The sequence below is a fragment of the Lactuca virosa genome, chromosome 6, assembly GCF_052849685.1.
Source record: "Lactuca virosa cultivar CGN04683 chromosome 6, Lactuca_virosa_CGN04683_v6, whole genome shotgun sequence".
NCBI lineage: Eukaryota > Viridiplantae > Streptophyta > Magnoliopsida > Asterales > Asteraceae > Lactuca > Lactuca virosa.
In genome coordinates this window covers 234099192-234113405 of record NC_136431.1, presented here as the reverse complement: position 1 = coordinate 234113405, position 14214 = coordinate 234099192, and positions in this window count along the sequence as shown.

Below are 14214 nucleotides of genomic sequence, written 5' to 3'. Positions count from 1 at the left end.
TTCAGATCTGGGAAAAACACAGGAACCATTTATGATGTTTTTTCATAAAAAAACTTACTACATGTTATACTTATTTACATAAAAAGTTATAAATTTGTTTTATATTTTTTTAATACAAAGTTTTAAAAATGGTTATAACATTTTCACTTTTTTTAATCTTTCATATACTTTTAATGCAACTGCTTTTCATGAAATTTTACAAATTTTTTGTATTTAAAAATATAGAACATCGTAGTAAAAAATATATAACAAGTTTTAAACTCTCATACAAGTTTACAATTTGTAACACCTAAGTTTCGAACATTGTCTTAAAATATAATATATATATATATATATATATATATATATAACTTTTTTGTGAATAAGTATAACAAGTAGTACAACTTTTCATAAAAAAATTATAAAAATGTTGTAAAATAATTAAAAACACTATTAAACATTAAGAAAAAAAATCTTAAACAATATTATGAAAATTCTAAAAAGGTATTTAAAAAGTTGCAGAAAAATAAATTTGAAAATTAAACTAAATTTGGGATGAATTCAAAATAAAATTTATTGTTCGGACTGAATTCGTAAAAAAATTTAAAATCTATTCCAAAAATGTAAAATTGGAAAATTTTAAAATCTATTCCAAAAAAGTTACCCCACCAACACCTTCAGTATGTTGTTGTTCTTGTGTGTGTATGTATTCATTTGATGAAAAACCCAAAAGTTCATGTGTGTATGTATTGATCTGCAAAAACCCAAAAGTCTATGTGTGTATGTATTGATCTGCAAAAACCTAAAAGTTCATGGATCTAGGTTTGTTTGCAAAAACCCAAAAGTTCATGCATCTGGGTTTGTTTATCCAAACAACTTGTGCATCTTTTTTTTTCTATAAGTTGTAACACACACACACACAATGATCTTTAAGGTTTGTAGATCTTCATCGTGGCCATCTTCTTTCCAAATTTGATGTTCAAGCATGTTCATACTTTTTCCATAAATAATTCCCAAGAACGGAGAAGAAATCAATTTTGTGTGAGCTGGTTCAAAGGATAATGCAACAACGAGCTTGTACATTGTGTTGCATAGTTTGCACTTTGTTGACTTCCAAGAACAAAGAAGATGACACAATGAAAACGATGAACATTAACTCTGGAACAACACTCTAATTTCAAAACAAGATGGAACAAACTTCGATTTCAAGAACACAATATGTAAAACATGACGATCTATGATTGATTCGTCATTTCAGATCCGTCATCAGAAACCCAGAAACTCAAAAAAATTGTTCATTTTATTTATGGGAATCGTTTGATGAACACATACAAGATGAAATTGAAATCGGAGTGATCTCGTCTGGGATTTCTTGTAACATCCCAATTTTCAAGCCCAATTTTTTTTTTAAATTAAGTAATTCTCAACATAGTTTACCAAAACATTTCCCATGCCATATCATTTGCAAACAAAACTATAACAATGTGTCTGAAATCATAATGTCAAAGTAAAATCAATCAGAGTACAATCCCAGAAAACTCCATGCGGAAATCATGTGTGTGTAATGCGCTGCTACACTGCCGGCTCCTTCCCCTTAGACGAAGAGGTACCTGAAACCAAAACTAAAACTATAAGCACAAAGCTTAGTGAGTTCCCCCATCATACCACATACCATACAGACATATCGCATTCATACTGCCGGGCAATTCTGGGGTGCCCGACCTACCCAGTACGGCCATTCTGGGGTGTCGACCTACCCATGTCAAGCCATTCTGGGGTGTTGACCTACCCTTCAGCCCTATCAACCGAACCTCGGGGACTATTCCACCCCCTACTGCTACTATCACATATATCATAACGTAAACATATTGTCAGACGTTTCTGGGGTGTCCGACCTACCCTTCGGTCCTAACAACCGAACTTGAGGACTATTCCCTCCCTACTACCACTATCACATATAACATATCATGACAGCATATAATCATATCATCACATACTATCAGACATATCTGGGATGTCTGACCTACCCTCCGGTCCCAACAACTGGACTCTACTACTGTCACATATACATATCATGCTAGCATATAACATATCAGGTAGTAGCAAACCTAGATGAATATCACAAAGACAATCATCCAACATACAACTCCTACTGGTGGGCCGGCATTGTGGCCGTAGACCCACCGCTACTGGAAGATAACTCACCTCGAACGAGTAGCTGTTGATAATCTGTGCGGGAAATCTCTGTCTGCTGTTGCTCCGGAAATCCTTCGGCTATAATCCCCACAAAACACTTAATCAGAGTCTGAAATTTATTCTTAGGGTAAAATGACCATTTTACCCCTGACCAAGTCCAAGTCAAAGTCAAAGTCAACTTCCAGTTGACCCGACTCGCCGAGTTAGGCCGCCAACTCGTCGAGTCCCTATCTTTTCCACTGTCCTCATCCACGACTCTACTCGTCGAGTTTAGCAACGACTCGACGAGTTCTCCTTCTAACACCACCCCGGATGAACCTTCATCCGACTCGCCGAGTTGTATGAACAACTCGTCGAGTCCATCTTCATCCTATGAACACGTCCTGTCCTCGACTCGCCGAGTTGTATGAACAACTCGTCGAGTTCATCTTCAAGGGTTGGGAGATTGCCTTGGACTCGCCGAGTCGACTCATGCACTCGCCGAGTCCTATGAACTCCAGGACTATGGCTTATCCCGATACGTTTGGGCCACTCTCCTGGACCCTCTAAAACCTTTCTTTCACTCAACTGGGTCTCTTGGACCATAACAGAAAAAAAAGAAGTCAAGCCTTGGACTCGCCGAGTCCCAAGAATGACTCGCCGAGTCGATACAGTCCCAAGTCTATTCCTTCGATTTCTGGTGTACAACTCTTGTCCAAATGATAGATCTAGGCCCCTAAACTCGATTTAACACGTAAATTTACGAACTTTACGTGCATGCATGGGACTTTGAGCCAAAAAGGCTCTAAAAGAGGCTCTTAAGTTGCATGGGGCTTCCATGGGTGCAAAAGCATCCCTTCTCTGCCTTGTAACTCTTCCATGGGCCTAGATCCGAAGCCTCAACCCCCAACCATGCTTGCAATCATGGTTGGTTACCAAGAATAGCTTATAAAAGCTCTAAATCTCCCCAAAAAGGGATCAAACGAATAAGCAAGCAAGGTAGAGACTTTATACCTTTCAAACACTGCACATGATGCACCAAACTCGAATCCTTCAGTCTCCTCTTGATCCTTCTATGCTCTTCCTTCTTCCTTGTGGTCAAAACCCACAAAATCACTCAAAAGCCTTAGATCTTGCACCAAAACACTTAGGGTTTGCTATGGAGGGTTTCTGGGAGCATAAAGGGGCGATGGAGGCTGTATAAGGTTGTTTAAATAGGGTGCAAACCCTCAGATTAGGGTTTTGTCCAGACAGAGCCTACTTGTCGAGTCCAGAACCCGACTCGACGAGTCCCATACTTAAATCCCGCGTCTCATCCCGCTTCTACTCGGCGAGTTGGGCCTTCAACTCGCCGAGTCCCAGGCCAAAAATGCAAAATTACTTAAATAAAATACATACCAGGAACCAGGTGCTACAAAGCTCCCCCACTTATTTTAGACTTCGTCCTCGAAGTCTGCTGCTCGTTCCTGGAAAAGCTCTGGGTAATGCTCCATCATCTCATCCACCGGCTCCCAAGTCCATTCTGAGCCCTTCCGGTGCTGCCATTGCACCTTTACCAGCTCGACCCTCTTGTTCCTCAGATCCTTCGACTTCCGGTCGAGAATCGCTACAGGCCGCTCGATGTAATTCAGGCTGTCATCGACCTGAATATCCTCTAATGGTACCACTGTCGAATCGTCCACCAAACATTTCCGTAACTGGGAGACGTCAAAAGTGCTATGAATCTGACTGAGTTCGGCTGGCAAATCCAACCTATATGCCACCTTGCCCACCCGGGCTATAACCCTGAAGGGTCCAATATACCTGGGACCCAACTTGACCCGCTTCCTGAATCGGATGACGCCCTTCCATGGCGACACCTTCAGGAGAACCATATCCCCGACCTGAAACTACTGGTCCAATCGGCGCTTGTCGGCATAACTTTTCCGCCGACTCTGAGCAGTCTGAAGTCTGCTCCGAACCTGCTGAATCCTCTCTGTCGTCTTGAGCACCACTTCGGTGCTCCCCATGACCCTCTGGCCAACCTCACCCCAACATATCGGGGTTCTGCACTTCCTCCCGTATAACATCTCGAAGGGAGGACGGTCAATACTCGCATGATAGCTATTATTGTACGAGAACTCCGTCAACGGAAGGTAGGTATCCTAGCTACCTCCAAAGTCTAAAACACATACCCGCAGCATATCCTCTAGCGTCTGGATGGTCCGCTCGCTATGACCATCCGTCTGCGGGTGAAAGGCGGTGCTAAAATGCAGACGAGTACCCAGCTCGTCATGAAACGTCTTCCAAAACCTGGAAGTGAACCGCACATCCCTGTCGGAAATCACTGAAACTGGCACTCCGTGCTGAGCTACCACCTCTCGGATATAGATGTCGGCCAACTTTTCGGCTGAAATGCTCTCCTGGATCGGTATGAAATGGGGACTCTTGGTCAACCGATCCACGATTACCCAAATCGAATCCACTCCCCGTGCAGTCTTGGGAAGCTTGGTAATGAAATCCATGGTAATATCTTCCCATTTCCACAAGGGAATATCTAACTGCTGCATCTTGCCGTGTGGCCTCTGGTGCTCGGCCTTGACCTTCCTGCAGGTCAAGCACCGCTCCACATACCATGCTACGTCCTGCTTCATGCAGGGCCACCAATAATCAGGACGAAGATCTCTATACCGTTGGGTTTTGAGCATTCTAACACTTCCTAAGTGTACATGCAACCCTAATAAACCTTGGATCTATGTTTGTCTAAGGTACATGCAAAATATTATTTTCCAAGGTTTATAACCTATCTAGCATGGCATGGGGTACTTTTAAACATAAAAGAACTAGATGAATTACATACCTTTTGTTTATTGTTGATTCCTTGGAGTTTGAGAGCCAAGCACCAATAATGTGAATGCCTCAAATGGAAATCACAAATCACCACAAACTTGGAAAATGTATGAGAGAGTATACTAACTCTTAGATTTCGGCCACCACTATTACACACACACTAGGGTGTTTTTCATGCAACATAAGCTTGTTTATATAGTGTGCATGGTTAGGGTGAAACCCTAATAACCCATGTCTTTTCCTCTTCCAAGGATCCATAGGTTAAAAGCTCCATGGATCATCCATGGACTTCCATATAAGCTTAGCCCATTAACAAATGAGCATTAGCCCACACCATATAAATATAATAGCCCATGATTTTATTAGTCTTCCTTTTAATCACTAAATCAATTCATAATTAATTCAAGATTAAAACTAATTAAATAACATGACTTTATATTAATATATTATAACTTATAATATATTAATAAATCGTAAGTATACAATTCTCATAAAATTATCGATAAACAGTTTGGGTGAAGTGCAACCCAAATGGACCATGCCGGGTCGGGTCAAGTATATACCAAATAAGTTATGGACTTAGACACCTTATCCAACAGTCTCCCACTTGGATAAGTCTAATAACTGTATTTGCGTATGTTACTTCAGGAACCAACCAGCAATCGTAGCTCTCGAAAACTCTGTTGAACTATGAAGCACCATTTTAGATAAGTGATCATATAATCCTCTGTTCTCATGATATCAGCCGGACAAATACATGGAACAACGTCGTACTTATTGTCCAGCTGTTTGTTTCCCGATTTCCGATTTGTTTGACAAAGAACTAAATTGAACACATCAATTAGGTTCTGACCGGGCCCGGTACATAGGTCAAAAGAAAATCATCGAGGGGCCCAGATATCGCTTCTATTTCTAGAAGGAACAGATAAACTTCGACTTATATGCTTGTTCTACTACTTATTGAATTGTACACAAAGGCACGTTTTATAACATCAAGTTACTGATGTGTTTACGTGCAATCAATGCACAACCAATTCATAGGTAACAACTCATATCTCTAGGTTTGAAGACTTATATGATATTATCGTCTCACGATCACTCGAGATAAATTCCATGAAGTGATACAAGTGAGCGTGGGTTAATTCCAATACTCATAACTTATGAGCACTCATGAATGTTGTAGCAACCATTGCTATGACTAAACATATTTAGCCATCTACAAACTCGATTCATGACAGTCTTAATTCATACCTACTTCCAACATATGAACGACTGTGGAGTGTTTAAATAACTTAGTCATTCGGAAAGAATAACCTAGCTATTCTGGAAGTCAAAACATGCAAAGTGAAACACAATAATAATCGAATCCAATATGGTCTCAGAACCCTTTTGAATATAAATAAAACCACCTTTTATTTATCACCATATTGATTACACATTATTCATTGTATAATGTTTCAAATAATCAACTTAATACTTGAATAAAAACAACAGTTGTCCCATGCTCCTAGCATGTACACTTTGTTTTTCTAAACAATAGTTATGCCATACTCCAAGTATGCACACTATGTTTGTGTATGATCTTTACTTTGTGAAATAGATCATTTGAACATGATTCCAATGATGCTCATTTCACAATCCCAAATCCTTATTGTAAATGTAAAAATTCCTAATTCCTACCATTTACCAAAAAAACTGTTAGATTTTAAACTTTTATGCAATGTTCCTCTTGTAATGATTATGCACAAAGTCACAAAACTTGTCAACAGTCATTACAGAGTATTCCAAAGGAGATTAACTCTATGGAAACGAAGTCTCATATTCAAAGTACATTGCTTTGAACATCCTTCTTGCACTAAGGTTTTCTAATCTTACACAGATTGAATAACTTCCACCTATGGAGAAATTTCCATAGTCCCATTTTGACTATCACTTCCGAACAAGAGTTACCTCTTTTTAGAATATGTCAATATGGTCATTTCCAACAATTTATATCCTACTTCCAACTGTCCCCGAGTAACCAATCTTTGGAGAACCTTAGATTGTCCTCGACAATTGCTTAATCACTTTAGTCATATCCAATTCTAGACTTTTCCCTTCTTAATGCCCTAAGCATTTGGAAAATTTAGAAAGGATAAATATTATAGCACATGAAATCGACCCTATATCCGAAGCATATGGGACACGATTCATGATGTCTCACATAAAGACATGATACTAGACCAGTCTTTTGCTACAATAAGGATGAATATTATAGCACATGAAATCGATCCTATATCCGAAGTATATGGAACACGATTCATGATGTCTCACATAAAGACATGATACTAGACCAGTCTTTTGCTACAATATTTTTTATTTGCCATGTTTTCAAAATTTAACTATGAAGAGGGATGCCGTAATCATAATCGAATTTTGATAACGCAATATATATAGAATTTCTTTAAGTTGAACCATTTCAACATAAAATACATATATATATCCTTGACTAAAGATGATTAAAAACTAAATCTAAGCTTTTAGAATTGAAATGAAGTATAATTTCCTCTCCCTTAATTATAGCAAAACAACTTTTCAACCCCTACAACTTTACGAATTGAAACTTTTGGTTTTCTATAATTAACATTGCTAACTTGCAACACTAAACATAATAATCATGCTCCCACTAACATGATGATTATCAGCATAACACTTATGCTCCCACTAGCTCTGACATATTTCCAGAAATCAACTGGACTCCTGAAATTTAGATTCGTACACCCTTTCTTAGATAGCTCACATGTGTGTCTAAACAATTTCTAGAACTATGAAAAGGGATGCCGTAATCATAGTCTTAATTGTTTAGACCTTTGCCATTTCTCACAAGTCCATGTTAGTGTGCCGGTTAACCACACACGCTCCACTAACGACTTTGAGAATGCAAACATCACAATTGCTATCTACTTAAAATCTTCTTAGTGAAAGTATTTCCTCACCATCATTTTCATGAATCGGAGAGAAACCTTATGACACTTAGATTTTATAGTGTATGAGCTTCTATCCATGTGAATTTGTCAAAACCATAATCACAAGACAAGGTTAGTGACAAATTAGCCTTACATGGATTTATCTTGTTCAATCTTAATTTCTTGTCACCTGGTAGCACAAGGCCCACCAATGCTTCCAAGCTGTTATGCACACAGTTTAGAACTAACAAAACTCATATGCATAGTCAACTTAATAGGAACAGACACAGAAACAAGAATTATGTCAACTTAATAGGTTGCAAACCTTAAGTCGTGTGCTAGTGATAAAACTCAGGTTTTACTCTTGATATCTTGAAATCCTTTCAGGATCTTAAAGACTCCCACTGTCCTCTTGACATATAAGTTTCCCTAGTCAAGGACCATTCCTTGACAAAACAAATATTCAAGGAATAGTGCGGACTCTTATCGAGATAAACACTTCACACAATTGGTCTTAGTTGGTCTTTGTCTTATCCAAGACATCACAACTTACCAATTTCAAATGTACAGGAGTAGAAAACATTTTACACTACATTTGATAAGTGTTTTAAACCTTACTTTATGTCACTCAATGTTACAATCTTGGAGTATGACTCTAAGAGTTGTTTTTGGAACGAAGTATGATCCATCTTCTTGATTTTAACCATTCCAACAATTCACGACCCCTCATCTTAGTCATAACAATGCACTAAGATGTCCTTAGAGTATGAATTTGTGATATGGTTTCATAATCATTAAGATGATCATAAAACATGATACTAAAGTACTCTCCCATCTTTTCAGATTTGAGAAACTTTTTATCTCTCTGCCAAATTTGATTCTTCTCATCCGTTCTGCCATACATTGAAACTTTTCCAATGTTACAGAATTATACTTAACCTTATAAGTATAACCATATTTACTAATCTGTAGTAAATCATGACGAATCGATCTTTATGGTGGACCTTGACCAGCACACACGCAGTGTGCCTAACTCCTTAGTCCTTCAATTGGCTCACATATGCATGTGATCAATGAATTAGTCTCAATTTTACAAAGATGAGAATTCTCATTCATCATACAATACAACTTGTATGATTCCAAGTTTCTGTCTAACTGAAGCTTGGGTGATGAGAACCTTTCCTCATTTGGTAAATTCAGACACTACCACAAATGAGAGAATCAAACTCATATTTCCAATATTGCTAGAAACATACAAACATCAATTTTCCATAAATGCCATTGTAAGGGGATATAATATAAAATAAACTAAACAAAACTTTTATTTCTTTATAAAATGCGGAAAAATATTCCTTACAATGCATCTTCAAATGAAAACTATGCTATTACATATTTCCTAGCAATACATCACAACTTTTAAGTAGTAGCTCAAAAATCCGATCCTCGAACCATGCGATAGAAATCCATCTTCTTGATCAGATTCAGCACACTCTTCTTTTAACCTTCCTTTTGCTCGATCCTGCTAAACATCAAGATGCAACCTAGTCAAATCATGTAATAAGAATCAACAATTAGGAACTTTAACAAAGTTAGATAGTGGACTTACCTGAAGCCGAGTCAAACATTTTGTCTTTACTTGCTTTCAAATATTTCAGGTATTCAGGGCAGCTTCGCTTCCAATGTCCCTTCTCATGACAATAAAAACATATAGACTCTTTGGTAATGGTACACGAGACAATCACAGACTTAGCCTTTCCCTTTACCTTTTGGTCAACCGGGTTGACCAAGGCCGATCCCTTTCCATTGGGACGAGAAAGCTTTTCTGGACTTCCAATGTTACCTTTGTCCATGTCCATGGAAGTTTGAGAATTAGACCTTCCATCAATATTTGCTTGACCATTGCGCCAAATCATTGCTGATTCAACAGCAACAAGCAAATAAGAAAGATCTATTAGGGTTATGTCAGGATCTGTCATATGGTAGTCTTTAATAAACTCACCATACGACTCAGGAAGTGACTGAAGAACCCAGTCAACAGCGAACTTCCTTGAAATAACAGCACCCAACATTCTCACCCTGTCAATGTGTGACTTCATTCCTAAGACATGAGTGCACACAGGTCTTCCATATTTATGTTTCGTTTCTAGTAGAGCTTGAGTGACCTTGAACCTTTCAAGTCTTCGGGCTTGTGGGTCAGGGAGAATAAATGGAGGAGGTGGAGGGAGTGAAGCATGATGTTGAGGGACATCATCTTCAAGAGGAAAGCTTGTTCCAAGCGATTTGGGAAGATCATAGTTGTCTGAACCAGACATCTACAATGGGAGAAAATCAAGTTAGTTGATTCAAGTCCTTAATATAACACCCAATATGAAATATTAAGGCTAGGACCCAACACAATATTTTATAACTTGGAAGAGGGATGCCGTAATCCAAGCTATAAAATATTTGAAGGTAGGCGAATGACGATTCACCAATTTCCACCATGAAAAACGAAATAATTTATTAGGTTTTAATTGGATTTGAAACTCCTAGATCTTTTGAGATTCATTGAACTTTTCAATGGCATGTTTCAATCTCGATTGTGCCCTCTCAAGTTTTGTGACTGGGATGCCGAGGATCACAAAACAAGGTGTGAATAACCATGCAAACTCACTAGGTACCCTTAATATTATCACCTAATCGATGTGCCGGTTAACCACACACGCTCCACCGATCTATGATAAACATTAAGTCACCCTTCGTGATCCTTACTAGTCCAAGTTAGTGTGCCGGTTAACCACACACGCTCCACCAACGACTTGGTAAGGTACAAAGTGTGAATTCCATGGACTAGCACCAAGTTCACATTTTTCCTAAAGTAACTAAGATTGGGAATTAAAATATTTAGTTACTTTATAATAATCATTATACTTTTAATGAGGATTTAAATTCATTGTCCTACCCGTTCGGCTAACGACCCTCCACCGATCAAGGAAGCGGTGGGTGAGAGTGGACACCCATTAAGCTGCCATTTTATAGGCAACAACCTTATACCCCCCTTATAGACCGGCTTCGTGAATGAGGCCTACTAACGGTAGAACGACTTATTCTTATACATATATATAATAATTAACCATTAATGTTATAAATAGTATAAGTGTTGAATTTTAACTATTAAAACTCTAAGGGTTGGAATTAAAGTTTATTAAAGTGTGCGAAACTTTACAAATTCCAAAACTTGAGGGCAAGTTTTGTAACTATCCAAAACTTTTCATTTCATAACTTATGAATTAAAGGTTCATAAAAATGAAGACTCTTCATTTTTATGTAACTTATGTGTTTAAATGTGTGTTTAAAAGAATTGACCTTTGGATATCCATAACTTGAGGACAAATTATGGACTCCATTAAAACACATAAATGATCAAGAATAAATCCTAAACAATTCAGCAAATAATTCCTATCATCTTCTAAATTCATAAGAACATGAACATGATCATCAAAGTTTCAAGAATTATATGAACACATACAAAGCATGAAATTTTGATATAAGCTATTGTAAATGGATTAGAACAACCATTACACCAACTAAAACAAGTTTTAAAACACCAAAACAGTTTAGGGTAATGTTTCTAGTCCATTTCCAGCAGCAAAATTCGAAAATCTGCATTCTGAGGCTCCTACTCGCCGAGTGCACGAACCTACTCGGCGAGTAGGATGAGTTTAGTCATGGACTCAGCGAGTCCCCCCATGGACTCGGCGAGTTCATCATGCAGACAGCAAGAAAATCGACTTTTTCCACTATTTTGCATCAAGTATCAAACAAACAAGCCTAGGCTCTGATATCACTGTTGGGTTTTGAGCATTCTAACACTTCCTAAGTGTACATGCAACCCTAATAAACCTTGGATCTATGTTTGTCTAAGGTACATGCAAAATATTATTTTCCAAGGTTTATAACCTATCTAGCATGGCATGGGGTACTTTTAAACATAAAAGAACTAGATGAATTACATACCTTTTGTTGATTGTTGATTCCTTGGAGTTTGAGAGCCAAGCACCAATAATGTGAATGCCTCAAATAGAAATCACAAATCACCACAAACTTGGAAAATGTATGAGAGAGTATACTAACTCTTAGATTTCGGCCACCACTATTACACACACACTAGGGTGTTTTTCATGCAACATAAGCTTGTTTATATAGTGTGCATGGTTAGGGTGAAACCCTAATAACCCATGTCTTTTCCTCTTCCAAGGATCCATAGGTTAAAAGCTCCATGGATCATCCATGGACTTCCATATAAGCTTAGCCCATTAACAAATGAGCATTAGCCCACACCATATAAATATAATAGCCCATGATTTAATTAGTCTTCCTTTTAATCACTAAATCAATTCATAATTAATTCAAGATTAAAACTAATTAAATAACATGACTTTATATTAATATATTATAACTTATAATATATTAATAAATCGTAAGTATACAATTCTCATAAAATTATCCATAAACAGTTTGGGTGAAGTGCAACCCAAATGGACCATGCCGGGTCGGGTCAAGTATATACCAAATAAGTTATGGACTTAGACACCTTATCCAACATATACATCTTCGTCGCTTCGGGATGGATAAAAAATATGGATTTGTGTGTCTCCTCCATTAGGATCTGGCGCACGCCTCCATGATAAGGGACCCACACCCTACGGTGAAGAGTCAATAACCCTCGGCTATCATAGTTGAAGGAGGAAACCTGGACCACTATACGCTCGCTCTTCCGATGTTCCTCCTTCATAGCCTCCTGCTGAGCCTCCCGGATCCGCTCCAACAGTGGAGTCACCACTGTCATCCTCAGACAGATGTCCCTGATTGGCGCTGCCTTGCGGCTAAGCGCATCAGCCACGACATTGGCCTTCCCCGGGTGGTAGAGGATCTCACAATCATAATCCTTCACCACATCCAGCCACCGACGCTGCCTCATGTTCAGGCTCGGCTGATCCATGAGGTACCTCAAACTCTTGTGGTCCTTGTAAATGGTACAACGAACACCATAGAGGTAATGACGCCAAATCTTGAGGGCAAAAACAACAGCCCCCAGCTTCAAATCATGCGTCGGGTAATTCGCCTCCTGAGGCTTCAGCTGCCTCGAAGCGTATGCAATAACATGCCCTCTCTGCATCAGTACCGCGCCCAAACCTGAGATGGACGCATCACAATATGCTACCAAATCCTCCATGCCCTCTGGCAGGGCTAAGATTGGCGCCTCACACAATCTCTGTCTCAGTGTCTCGAATGCGGCCTGCTGTTCAGGCCCCCAGCGAAAGACCACGGCTTTCCTCGTCAGTCTGGTCAGGGGCACGACTATCTTGGAGAAGTCCTGAATGAATGTCCGATAGTAGCCTGCCAATCCCAGAAAGCTCCGAATCTCAGATGGAGACCTCGGAACTTCCCACCTCATCACGGCCTCAACCTTGGCCGGGTCCACCGATATCCCGTTCTGGTTGACAAGGTGCCCGAGAAACTATACCTCGCGCAACCAGAACTCACACTTGGAGAACTTAGCATACAAGCTCTCCCTTCTCAAAGTCTCCAGAACCTCTCGCAGATGCTCCTCATGCTGCTCTCGCGTCTTGGAGTAAACCAAGATATCATCAATAAACACTATCACAGACCGGTCTAACATCGGTCTACACACGCGGTTCATGAGGTCCATGAATGCGGCAGGAGCATTGGTGAGCCCGAAAGGCATCACCATAAACTCATAGTGGCCATAGCGCGTCCGGAACGCAGTCTTCTGTACATCCTCCTCTCTGACCCTCATCTGATGATACCCTGATCGCAAATCAATCTTGGAGAACCAAGATGCTCCCTGTAGCTGGTCAAATAGGTCATCAATCCTCGGGAGTGGGTAACGGTTCTTCACTGTTACCTTATTCAGCTCCCTATAATCTATACACATCCGATGCGACCCGTCCTTCTTCTTCACAAACAGAATCGGGGCTCCCCAGGGTGAACTGCTCGGTCTAATGAAACCCTTGTCTAACAGCTCCTGCAGCTGTATAGACAACTCCTGCATCTCAGTAGGAGCCAACCGATATGGTGCCTTGGCTATCGGAGCCGCACTAGGGACTAGTTCAATATTGAACTCTACATGCCTCTCCGGAGGTATCCCAGGCAACTCCTCGGGGAATACGTCCGCAAACTCTCGCACCATGGGCACATCGCTCACCGTTGCCTTACCCATCTCCCGAGTAACCATCCCATAGGCAACAAATCCTGCGCAACCCTGCTGAAGGTAACACCTAGC